At 37.4% G+C, this 13,917-nt stretch overlaps 1 long non-coding RNA gene across 1 annotated transcript; it reads right to left on the reverse strand.

Moving 5' to 3' along the window:
- Positions 1-1,906: 1,906 nt before the first annotated feature.
- LOC139778454 (uncharacterized) lies at positions 1,907-4,758 on the reverse strand. The gene is made up of 2 exons (XR_011719569.1): positions 4,507-4,758; positions 1,907-2,313 (listed from the first exon to the last, which is right to left on the reverse strand). It is a non-coding gene; the product is annotated as an uncharacterized lncRNA (long non-coding RNA).
- Positions 4,759-13,917: the final 9,159 nt, after the last annotated feature.

Below are 13,917 nucleotides of genomic sequence, written 5' to 3' on the forward strand. Positions count from 1 at the left end.
TTATATTCTTCAGTCTTTTTTACCCCTATTTCATATATAATTCCTTAAGATTTGGTTGATTAGAAATAATTGCAAAAAATTCGTCAAATTTGGTTTATTCCGGAATAAAATTAATATAAACGAAAAAATATAATTTAAAAAAGTTAAGGAAGGACAGGGGCAGATAGACTTACAGGAAGACAGCAAGAAGAAGATGCAGCCTGTAAACTTTATGAAAAACTTTAAAAAAGAAATTGTGCAAATTAGAAATTTGCACTTTGCTTCCTCAACAAATTGAGGTGTGCGATTTGGAAATTTGCACATAGCAAAGTCACAATTTTGAAGTGAGAGAGTAGGAAATTAGCAAATTGAATCCACAACGTATTGTTACGCGCAAAAAGGTTCCTCTATGAGGAAGCCAAACTAAAAATTATGCATCTAATAAAATACAAGGTTCCTCAGAAAGAAGCTTTAAACGCGTAACAATACATTGAATTCAATTTGCTAATTTCCTATTCTCTCACTTCAAAATTGTGACTTTGCTATGTGCAAATTTCCAAATCGCACACTTCAATTTGTTGAAGAAGCAAAGTGCAAATTTCTAATTAGCACAATTTCTTTTTCATTTTAAATTTAACCTTTTTATGAATTGAAAAAAGGTCAGCTTAGTAGCACAAGTGGAATTTAACAATTGACGCAATGTTAAATCGATATTAACTTTGGGAGTTCAGGATACATGGTCCATATATGGACTTTTGCATATGGACCTTTTTGATCGCGTATAAAACTGAATCTAATCAACTAAATCTTAAATTATAATAAGAAAAATAGGATCTTAACGATAATATCAATTAGAAATAAAGCCATGCGATCCAAGCCTAGGTCTTTTTGGCAGCCTTATATTAGTTTGTGAATACATATAGACTATATATATACACATATAAATTTTCCAAACTACTGCGCGCCGATTAATTAAATCGAGTCGATTTAATTCCGGGGAGGGAAGGGTTTTTAATTCTAACAATTACTGTGTTTTAAGTCCAAAAATTTAATCGGCGCGCAGTAGTTTGGAAAATTTATGTGTATATATATAGTATATAGTATATATGTATACACAAACTAATATAAGGCTGCCAAAAAAACCTAGGCTTGGATCGCATGGCTTTGTTTCTAATTGATATAAATCTTAAATTGTATATAAAATAGAGGTAGAAAAGACTGAAGAATATAATAAAATTAGAAACAGCCCAATATCTTAAAATTTGCGGAAGTTAGAGCAACCACAAACATTTCAACAAAAATTCTAAATTTTATTAGAAAAGAAAAGTTTTACCAATCATCGCCAAATTCAATCCCAACCTTCCTTACATGATACTCTATCGATTAAAAAAAATGCATCCCGATCCTTTCTAAAAAAAGGCATGTTAAGTCGATAGTCGAATTTATTGTTGCCGCTTTTCCGCGATGCTGATTGGTTTTCTCGCTGCGCTTACTTCATTTGCAGCTGTCATCGTATATTTTGACAGTTGTGTGTATCAAGAAATTAATAGTGTAATAGTAATAGCATAATGTTAAAGCTAAATAGCGCGCGCGAAGCGCGCGTCTGTGGTGCTAGTATCTAAAAAATTACGAAAGTTAGAGCCTAAACGGACAACAAAAGCGTCACACACACACACACACACACACACACACATACATACACACGAACATTTTGTACATAAGTGATTTTTCGACGTTTTAGATTAGAACATTCTAAACACTTTGCCAAAGATACCTGAAAACAAATTTTTTTCACGAAAGCAAAAAGTTTAATATATTTGCAACTTATATTTTATTATAAATTATAATGTATATTGAATAATAATAGACTTAAAGATACGCTGAAGGAAGGGAAAGGGAGCTGAAATAATTTAAAGAAAACAAATAATGACTCAAAATAGGATATTTTATTTGGCAGAATTATTAAAGAAAACCAACATTCGTTGCAAGGGTAAGGAAAACTGCCAAAAACCTTACCAGTTTTCATTAAAAAAAAAATACATTTTTAAAGTACAAAATAAACATATTTTATAAATATTGTCATAAATTAATATAAGTAGAAAAATTTGCAAATTAATACAGAGAAATAGCACATTTAGTAATAAAATAAAAATTATTTGTAATCAACATGTTACAATAAATTTTTAAAACATGTTTAATAACAGAAATAAAGAATAATTTACAAAACACAATATTGCATCTTTGGCTTTTAATCACATACTTATTACTATTTTATATCACATTTTTATCACATATTTTATTAAAAATATATAGATAATATATGAAAAATAAACTCTGAAAAACAAAATAAACATTTAATATGTATATAGTAATTAAACGCTGAAAAATAAAATAAAAATTAATAATAATGTGCAGCATGCAGAAAGAAAATATAGGCTAGATGGGCTAGATGTAAAAATTCAAAAGTATTATGCAAAATAATACAAAAAATATTAAGCATTATCAGATGTGCATTGATTGTTATATAAATTTTGCGCATTATGCAGTTCAAAATGCCTCGCGTCAGGTTGAAAGTTAATACAATTAAAGTTATTAGCTTGAAAACTTGATCGAATTACACAAATTGAAGAAAGAGTATTATTACACAATCGATTTCTTTTCTTACTTTTTACATCTGTAACGATAGAAAATATTCTTTCAGCCTCGGCATTGGAATGAGGATAACAAAGGACTACTTCAATTAATAATTCTAAATTTGGAAACAACTTTTTCCCGTCAAAATTTTTACATTGTAATATATTATTCCACATTTCATCTATTTGTAAAGAAGCTAACTGTATTTTTTGTTGTTCGTCAAAACTTGATGGTAATATGTCCCACTCGAAAGCTAAATCTGATATGTTAACATGTTCTACTTGCTTAGCAATATGAGTTAGATATTTAATTTTATTTCTACCTTCTTTATAAAGAGCAATTTTAGGATCTAGAAAACTTAACTGTTTAAAAAATTCATCGTTATAAGGTAGACGCTTTAGCATTTCTCGAACTGCCGTAACATAGAAGTCCAAACATTTCAATTTAATTTCTTGCGCGCATTCCAAAGATAATGTTTCTAAAAAACTGTCACATTCCGGTCCTATACGTATGTTATCTATATGTTGTACATTATTATCTAACTCTGAAATTGAAATATTTTCGACATTATCGTACTTTAAAAAATTGTCGGCTAATTGACGAATTACTCGTTGACTGCTTTCGTATAATTTATGGATTAAAATGTTACGCGATTGAAATAGTGCGTTAAAATTATTAAAATAATTTAATGCGTATTTGAGAAACAACAAATATGCTTTAATGGAATTATCATTTAAATATTGTAATATATTTTCCGCGGATTTTAATTTATCTTCTACTGTTGCTAACAAAAAATAATTTTTCAAGACTTCCCAATTTTCTAAGAGTCTAACAACGCACTTTTGTAAACAAAGCCATCTAGTTTCTGACAATTTTAATATTTTTTTTCGTTCAATTTCAAAAAAATCTTGGAATTCACCCAATATTGCACATCTCTTCGCACTGCCCGAAATGTAAGTGGCAACTCCTCTAATCAAATCTTCGCAAGAAGAAGGTAACTTTTTGCAAGCTTTACTGGCTACAATCGCGGATGAATGGCAAATACAATTCAGTGTTACTAAATTTGGAACTTCTACTTTAAGACGACTCATAAAAGAATTTTTACGTCCAATCATAACTGACGCATTATCGGATGCCATTCCAACAATATTTTTTATAGGAATATGTTTTTCTTCTAAGCATTTTTTAAATATTTCAAAAATTTTATTCGCGGAACAATCTCTTGCATCTAAAGATAATAATTCTAATAATTGAGTTGTAATTTTTTTATTTGAAGGTGATACATATCTAACAAGAAGGCACATTAATTTAGTATCTGAGATATCCGTACTCTCATCTATTAGAATAGAAAATTTACAAGTTTTTAAATATTTTACTATTGTCTCAATTTCCCGTTTTGCAGTGACATTTTTAACAATACTTGCGCACTTATTTCGACCTAGTGAAAAATCTTGCACAACTTTGGGATCTTTACAAGTATCTTTTATCAAAGGTGATAAATGATCCGCGAGTTGAAAGGCTATATTATGCTCGGCAAAAAAAGTTGATAATTTAATTTCTGTGCGTTTAACGTTATCTTTATGTGACAAACTATTTTCGGTATCAATATTATCAGCAGTCTTATAATTACAAGATTTTATGTTATCGATATGTCTGACCGTTTGTGAATGTTCAACTAAATTTGTTCTGCAACATCTGATAGTTTTATTGCATGCAATACAAAATGCTTTATTTTCTGCAGGATGAGGAGCTAACCATCCTTTAAAGATATCTTCATCTAGCCAGGCATTTTGAAATTCTCTACTTCTACGTTTCTTAATAGCTCCTTGACTAACAGAATCCATCATGCAGCTTGCACAAATATATAAATAAGTGTTATACTTATTAACTTACCTTGTGTAGGTATTGTTGGTCTCTAACCTCCTTCGACGAACCCGTCACTTTCGCGCCAAGACCCGAGACTTTTGCGCCCAACGGTCGCATTGTAGACAGTCGAGCGCGCGAGCTAAGTGAGAGCGACAAGGAGGGAGTAATATTCTCCCTCTCGCTCGGCACTGCCGAGCGCTGCCGACACACCGATAGACCGAGCGTCACTCTGTGTGCGTAGTGGAGGGGGGCGCATGCGCCAAAAACCGGGCCGGTATCACATCACTGCGTCAGCTGCCAAAGGGTCGATAGCACTTTTTCTCTGCGCACATAGCGCAATCGCTTCGTGCGATCATTTGGGTGAAATGTGCAAATATAATCTCATACAGCACAGGAACCTTTCAGAAATATCTAAGAAATGTTTTATTCGATAGAGTTGAAACATCTCATAAATATTTCAAAATGTTTCTGCAACAGCTCTGAGAATAGCTCTGGAATAGCAAAATGTTCGCGATTCTCGCAGCTGAAACCTTTCTAAAAGCGTGCTGAAAGTTTATCAAAATATGTCTGAAACCTTTCAGAGATACTTAAAAAATGTTTCATTCGATAGAGTTGAAACATCTCATAAATATTTCAAAATGTTTCTGCAACAGTTCTGAGACAGCTCTGGAATAGCAAAATGTCCGCGATTCTCGCAGCTGAAACCTTTCTAAAAGCGTGCTGAAAGTTTATCAAAATATGTCTGAAACCTTTCAGAGATACTTAAAAAATGTTTCATTCGATAGAGTTGAAACATCTCATAAATATTTCAAAATGTTTCTGCAACAGTTCTGAGACAGCTCTGGAATAGCAAAATGTCCGCGATTCTCGCAGTGAAACCTTTCTAAAAGTGTGTTGAAAGGTTTCAGAAATATATTGCCGTATTTTATTTTATTCGGGCGGTCACCCATCCAAGTAGTAACCGCGCCTAACGTTGCTTGACTTCCATGATCGAACGGGCTAGTGGCGATCCTCTGGTTCTGATGCTTCCTTTTAGCTTATGCTCGTATATAACACATCTTCAGTGTTCAAAAATTATTTATTAACTGGCAAATATTAGAAACAACGCAACAACAATTGATATATTATGAATATTAATATAAGATTCGTATATCATCACATAATATAATATAATATTAATAATTAATATCCGAGAAAAGCAAAAAGCCGCTCTACATATAAAGGGTGTGGTTACATCCCTTAGAATCGTTTTAGGGTTGCAATTACAAATTTCTAAATTCGTTTATTTACTCCTCCTATATGTGTATAAAGTTTCATTAAAAACTCAACTGAAAGGTTTGCAAAATTATATTTTGTGAAATGTTTCCGAAATAACTTAATTGAAAGTTTTCAAATTTATTGCATGAAAAAGGTTTCAGAAACCGTTCAACTGAAAGGTTTATAAAATCATTTCATATGAAATGATTCAGAAATAAATCAACTGAAAGTTTTCAAATTTATTGCGTGAAAAAGGTTTCAGAAACAGCTCAACTGAAAGATTTATAAAATTATTTCATGTGAAACGATTCAGAGATAAATTATCTTCATGTGAAAGATTTCAAAAACATTTCTATTGCAACATTTTATATGACATATTGCAGAATTCTTTCAGAAATGTTGCACATGAAATATGAAAGGTTGAAATGATTTTGAAAGCCTTCTGAAAGCTTTCTGCAACAATCTGTGCTGTATGGGATTTCAAGGACAGTGAGGCAGCAAAAAGCATGAAAATGCATAGAACGAAATGCAGTGAGATAATAAAAAATGTACTCGGTCTTTACTTCAACGAGTTGCTCAGCGGTTTTGGAACGGAAAATACAGTCTACTATTAGATGAGTCGAACGAGGTGTCCGTGATCAAACTGTTGGGTATTAGACCGTCGTGAGACAGGTTAGTTTTACCCTGATGACTAGTCATTGCGATAGTAATCCTGCTCAGTACGAGAGGAACCGCAGGTTTGGACATTTGGTTCACGCACTCGGTTGAGCGGCCGGTGGTGCGAAGCTACCATCCGTGGGATTATGCCTGAACGCCTGTAAGACCGTATCCTCTCTAGTCAAAGGTGGCAATGATATCTCTAGGAGTCTCGTGAGTCGAAAGGCTCAAAACAATGTGACACTACTAGGCGGCCGGTCCACGGACCGGTCGTCGCACGAGCCCGGTTTGCCGTATGGCGCCTTTGCCCGTCGTCGGGATCTCACCGCTACGATGGCACGGCGTCTAACGGTCGAATATGAGTTTCGCGAGTCCGATTTCGAGACTCGGAATCGTCTGTAGACGACTTAGGTACCTGGCGGAGTGTTGTACTCGGTAGAGCAGTTACCACGCTGCGATCTGTTGAGATTCAGCCCTCGGCTTGGGGATTCATATTTAAAAGCGCGTAGTATCGTCATATGCTACAGCGACAAACAGGGAAAAATAATTGCGAGTTTTCTAGCACTAACCAAGCTGGAAATGCGTGTAATGCCGAGGGTATCGTCAACGCTCTAAAGAAAACTCTCGAGGAAATAAAAATGAATTTCCGTCGCTGATTTTGATCAGGTGTCTCTGCCATTCATTGCAGCTTGCCGTGTCACATGTCATGACCGATACTCTTCCGCGAAATCTCTAGTTTTTAATTCACGAGACTTATAATTAGTTTTCAAAATCCTCTATGCGTCAAATAAAATACACTTAGCTTTACGAGGTGATGAACTGTGATGAACGCCCTTTGCAAATACTACAGATTTCCGAAATGGCTATTTATAGAAGCGGCTGTAGATAGAACGTTGCATCAGTGGCTCGAGTTAAAAACTCGATATGACGAAACTTTCAGAGAAATGCTATACTGCGGAGATTCTATACAACATGTATTGCGATGAAACAAACATGTTGTACTTGTTATTTTTGAAACTAATTTTATCTGAGATACAAGTTGTGAACAAGGCATTTCAAAGCGAGAAAAATGATCACATGAAGCTTTTAAACGATCTCAACATCGTTGTGCAAGGAATTTCGAGAAAACTCGTGTTGCCATCGTGCAAAGTAGATCCTCTGTTAAGTTTCATCGAGGATTATCTCGATCCTAAGCCGTACTTAGGACATTCGTTCGAGAAAAAAATTGAGCAGCTCTGGAAAGACGGAAAGATCAACGCTTACGACGAGCAAGGGATCCGTGAACGATGCATATTATTTTTACTGAACCTATTTAAGCAGCTTAAAACATCGATTGCCCGAGAACGTAGTTACCCACACAGCATAACATATTTCTGAAATATTTTGGAAATATTTTATCGCAAGATTTGAAATATTTCAGAAATATGTCATGAAATATTTCTGAAATATAAATATGTCTAGAAATTACAGAGTTTTGAAATATTTCTTGAAATGTGTTCAAAATTTTTGAAAATATTTTAAGGGGGAAAACCACTGTGACGGCCGGGAAAAATGCTATTTTCATGAATTTTTTTTGCGAAAAATAATAAATTTAATCAAATTGGTTTGTCATTTCTTTAAAGTAGGTACATATATTAAATATATTGTAAAAAAAAATTATTAAAAAATATTAATATTTGCGCCTTCAGCGTGTGGTGCCGTGTACCTCCGCAAAAAAAGCTGGGCGTCGCATATCTCGGTCAATTTTTATCCGAATAACTTGAAATTTGAACAGACTGTTTATAACAAAATTGTCTTCAGTTAAGCGTACGATTGTTTTGATTGGACAATTAGTTTTTGAATAACAATTTAAAAAATGTCAAAATTTTTGTCTAAATTTCGAATTTTTTTTAGAACTGCGCCATTTTGTTAAAAATTAATATTTCAAAAAATCCGTACGCTTAACTGAAGACAATTTTGTTATAAACATTCTGTTTAAATTTCAAGTCATTCGGATAAAAATTAACCGAGATATGCGACCGCCCAGCTTTTTTTGCGGAGGTACACGGCACCACACGCTGAAGGCGCAAATATTAATATTTTTTAATGATTTTTTTTTACAATATATGTAGTAACTGCGCCAACGTTGCTTGACACTGATGATCAAGCGCCTAGTAAAAATTCTCTGATTCTGACACTTTCTTTTTGCTTATACTCGTATAATACATCTTCATAGTGCTAAAAAAATCTTGTAATGATATATAACTGGTAAATATTAAAAACAATGTAACAAAAATTTTGATATGTAATAAATATTAATAATATTAATAATAGTGTGAGCCAAAGATATACAAGCTAAATAAAAGGGAGGGCTCCGGTTGCCTACAAAATGATTGCCTACAGCTTCGTTTGCACACACCATCCCGATTGCACACATTCCTATTTGTACACAGATTGCCTACAAGCATTATTGCGCACACGTTGCTTTGTCTACACGACCATATTGCACATATCGCATTGCACACAGCGCATTGTACACACGGCCGTATTGTAAGTTATTACATCGATGTACTAACTTCATCGTAAAAGAGCGTTTACACAGCATCTAACGTCAGTAGTTATAAAATCGATGTTATAACTTCGGCGTAAATCGGGCCGTATAAACATAGTCAATGCTATAGCATTGATAGACGGCTTCCGATAGGTTTAAAATCAATTGCCAGTGTTATTCCCTGTTCCTGTTGCCTGTACCTTTGTATTGTGCATTCAACTTAAGGTTCCTGGATACTCACCGCAGCCATATTGGAATCGTGACGTTAGTCGCGAGAAATGACACACTGAGAATTCTTGTATGCCATTTTTAAATAGAAAGATATTTGGATTAAAAAAAAACCGCTTCAGGTCGCTTTAGCACACTTCTAAAATAATCCAAAACTAACTTTTTCTGTTAACAGTTAATTAACAGTCGTAAAATCACTATATTTTGGGACTTTGTCATGTGAAGTGATTGTGCATGTGCAAGCTAGGTTTCAATGTGCAGCTATTACAATCATTTTACAGCTGTTGACTGACTGTCAGCAGAAAAGGTTAGTTTTCGGACTATTTTAGAAGTGTGTTAAAGCGATCTGAAGTGTTTTGCTTCCTCATAGAGAAAGCTTTGTTTTCGTAAACCTCGTATATGGACCTTTAATTGCGTATAAAACTAGGTCTAATCAACCAAATCTTAAACAATTATATATGAAATAGGGGGTGGAAAAGACCGAAGTAAAAAATTGTTTTTTTTAGTTTTTGATGCCAATGTGTTCAGAATGTTCTAAAACATCAGAAAATTGCATTTAAAAAAATGTCCGTGTGTGTGTGTGTGTGTGTGTGTGTGTGTGTGTGTGTGTGTGTGTGTGTGTGTGCGCGCGCGTGCGTGCGTGCGTGCCTGCCATACAAAATGTATTTACATGTATATAGAAATGTGTAAACATGTGATATATGTATATGAGGCATTCCATGCTAAATCAACCGAGGATTTTCCTCGACCATTTTTTATTTGGCTGAAATTTTTTGTGTTTTCATACTAAATGAAAGTAGCTTCCATGATTTTTTTTAGATTTTTATCTCTACCCATACTTAAGTTATAAATTTTTTCAAAAAAATGCAGTTTAAAATTTAAAATGCCTGTAACTTTAAGAAAAAAAAAGATATTGTAAAAAATGAGGTAATCTTTTTTTCGTTTTTTACTGTACTTTTCGAAGAAGAAGAAGTAGTAGTAGTAGTAGTAGTAGTAGTAAGAAAGTGGATGGTACCCCTAGAGTCCCCGACGGTACCTAGATCTTACTGATCCTTTGTACCTTCCCACTCTGTTATTTCCTAGGTATTTGGGGCCCCGAGCCTAGTACCAGGTTTATTAGGTCTGTCACCCTAGCACTTTCCAGATCCTGGGGACTTAGGTACGTTTGTCCACAAGTCTTGTATCTTTTGCATACAAGTGCCGGACAATGGCACAGTATATGCACGTTATCTTCTTTCTCTTCCCCACATAGGCGGCACTCTTTTTGTTCCGCGAGTCCGAGATTGAATAAATGAGCTCTGAGTAAGGTGAAGTGGCCCGTGAGCAGCCCCACCGCCACTCTTAGTTTTTGTTTATTCAGCGCCAGTAGTTTTTTAGCTCTACCTGGTCTGCTGTTTTTCATCAGAATCCTGGCCTGGCGGCAGATTTTCAATGTCTCCCACTTGGCCAAGTGTTCCCTTTTCAGACAGCTTTGATAACTTCTTTTCCTACTACGGAGGGTGTTCCCGCCACCTGGTCAGATGGTGTTCCCTTCTTAGCCAGTATATTTGCGGTTTCGTTGCCGGGTACTCCTTGATGCCCAGGCACCCATACCAAGGTGACTGTATTAAATCCACTTAGTCTCTCCAGCGCCAGCATGCAATCCCAAACCAGTGCTGATTCGGTAGTTGCTTTTGCTAGCGCTAGTATAGCTGCCCTGCTGTCCGAGCAGATATTTATCTCCCTTCCCCTTATGTTGTTGCTTAGGAGGTGTTCCGTGCACTTCAGGATAGCCAGCATCTCAGCCGTAAAAACTGTCGAGTGGCTTCCCACAGGAATACTCTCCCTATCGTCATCCTTCGGCCCGTAAAATCCCGCTCCAAAGCGGTCGTTGATGCCTGACCCATCAGCGAACCATAGATCCACATTGGAATCCCTGGCTCCTTTCGGGTCCGTCCATTCTTTTCTAGTTGGTATTTGTATCTTGAAATGTTTTACCAACTGGTATTTCCTTAGGGTTCTATCCTGTATTAGAGTGAAAGGGTGTTTCTGGAGAAGGCTGAGTGTTGTGTGTCCCAGACCTGTGTTCCTCCATTTTCCCTGACACTTCAGTCTGTTCCTGGTTGCATTTACCACGGCAAGGTCCAGTGAAGTCACACAGAGTGCAATTTCTAGCGCCTCCGTGGGTGTGATCTTTATAGCCCCTACTGCAGCCCTTAGGTAACTACCTTGAAGGCTTTGCAGAAGGTTCTTTGCCTCCATTTTCCTCGTTCTGGGCCACCAGATCACAGACGCATAGAGCAATCTCGGCAACCGCCCTGTATATCCATAAGACTATACTAGCTCTAATGCCCCAAGTCTTGCTGATGGCTCTTCTACACATCCACATGCACGAGTAGAATTTCTTCCTGCTTTCTGCGAGGTGTACCTTCCAGCTGAGTTTGGTATCTATAAACAGGCCCAAATACTTGACTGATGTTGTGAACGGGATTGCCTTTCCCCAGAGTTTAAAAGGCTCGATAGGTTCTGGTTTATATTTCCTGGTGAAGATCATTATACTGGTCTTTGATGAGTTAACCATCAGACCTTTGGCCTCGCACCACTTTTGGACGATTTTTAAGGCATCGCTCATTTGACCCCTTAAGATGTTTAGAAAGGATCCTGTGATGACTATAGCTATATCATCCGCATAGCCATAGGTCAGGAAGCCCTTCCTCTGTAGTTCCATTAAGAGGTCGTTGACGACAATGCACCACAGCAGGGGGGATAGAACCCCTCCCTGCGGGCATCCTTTGCCTGGTTTGTCACTAACGCTAGTGTCGTTGTGCATGACCGTTAGGTTTCTCCCCGCCAGCATATCCTCCACCCAATCCACTAGCGGTTCCGGAACTCCGTGTCTGATCAATGCTTCTTTGATAGCTATGGTCGAGGTGCTATCAAAAGCCCCTTCGATGTCCAAGAAGGTTCCAATAACGTATCCTTTCGCTTCTAGTTGTGTCTCTATTTTGCCCGTCAGGTGGTGTAGGGCGGTCTCCGTGGACCTGCCCTCCCTGTAGGCATACTGAACATTGGCTAGAGGGTGATCCATTAATGGTCCGTTCTTGAGAAACCTATCAATCAATCTTTCCAAGGTCTTTAACAGGAAAGATGTTAAGCCAATAGGTCTGTAGTCCTTAGCCCTGATGTGTCCATTTCCGCCGGGCTTGGGTATAAAAACCACCTTGGTGGCTTTCCATGTCTGGGAGACATGCCTTAGGGCAATGCTTGCTCTACAGATTTTGGTCAATGGGCCTATCATTACTCCCAGTCCCTCCTGAAGAAGTATTGAGTGTATGCCGTCCGGTCCCGGTGCCTTATAAGGCTCTAAGGAGCGAACTGCCCACTCCACTGCTTGTGGGTAAACCACTTTTGCTGCCAACGCCCATGCTCTGGGCTTGTAAGTAGCCCTATGCTGTTGTTGGTTTTCCATGGCTGAGGAAGACTTCTGAAATCCCGGGAAGTGGACCTCCATAAGATGGTTCAGAGTCTCCTCAGTTGTTTCGGTAAATTCCCTACTAGGGAGCTTAACCTTTAGAGGCCGGGGGTGGTCGAAATATCGACCACCCAAAAAACACAAGCTATTTGATGTTTTTAGGCAAAATTTGTGTGTTGAATAAGGGAAAAATAGTAAAAAAAAAACTCTTCAAGTCCTTTTCCCGGCCTCTAAAGGTTAAGACAGCTCCACTGTGAGTTGTTCTTTTTGCAGAGGATTTTACACAGTCTGGATGCTTTTGGAGCACTCGCAATTCTTGCGCAAAAGTTCCTCTACCCCATCTTTTTCGCGTTAACTATCGTTTTTTTGTAATTCTGCTAAGAATTCCTGTACTTTTCCCAGGCTCCCGGCGTGTTTATGTTTTTAGCCCTATTGAAGAGCCTTCTTACCTCAGCCCTGAGTCCCGATAGCTCCCTGTTCCACCACGAGACTCCGGCCGAAGCATTCCTCGATTCCAATGAACAATTTATTTCAAAGGATTCCCTGATGGCATCACTCATAAAGTTTGATGCAACTTCCAGTTTGTTTTTCTGGGGTTTCTCTTCCATTTTTCGTCTTTTTGTACTCGCACAAGGTCAAAACGGATCTGCCTGTGGTCGGACCCTGAAGGTTCATTTGAGACCCTCCATCCCACCACCAGATCCATCACACCCCTTGTGCATAGTGAGATATCTATCACTTCCTGTCTTCTAGAGTCTAGGAAGGTAGGTTCCGTTCCCCTATTTAAGATTTGTAAGTTAGTGTTTATAACGAAGTTGAGTAGGCTTTCTCCTCTTGAGTTTATGTCGGTGGTTTCCCACACCAGATGGTGTGAGTTGGCATCGCACCACAAGAGTAGTTCTAGCCCCCTTTCTTTCGCATAAGCCACTAACTCTACCATGTTCCTCTGGGGGGGCAGTTCTTCCGAGTCATAGGGCATATAAACAGACCCCATTATCAGATCCTTGATCCCCCGTCGGCCATTTTAAGTTTCAGTTTTACAGCGAATAGTTTGCCGTCACTGAATTGTGGTAATAGACAAGCGTCTAGTCCTTTTGTCACAATGCAGACTCTCGGTCGTTCTGCACATTGTCGGCTTTAAATAACTTACCACAAGTACCCAGACCCCTAATGTGTCCCTTAATGAGCCACGGTTCCTAGATAAAAAATAAGTGCTTTGTGTGCATCTCAGCTGCGCACCTGGCTAGTACCGCCGAGGCGCTTTTGGTGTGATGCAAGTTAATTTGAATGAAGGGGATACTCGAGTCTGCCATTT

This window comes from Temnothorax nylanderi, unplaced genomic scaffold (genome assembly GCF_030848795.1).
Source record: "Temnothorax nylanderi isolate EJ_2023f unplaced genomic scaffold, tnyl_v1.0 TNYL_tig0184_pilon, whole genome shotgun sequence".
Taxonomy (NCBI): domain Eukaryota; kingdom Metazoa; phylum Arthropoda; class Insecta; order Hymenoptera; family Formicidae; genus Temnothorax; species Temnothorax nylanderi.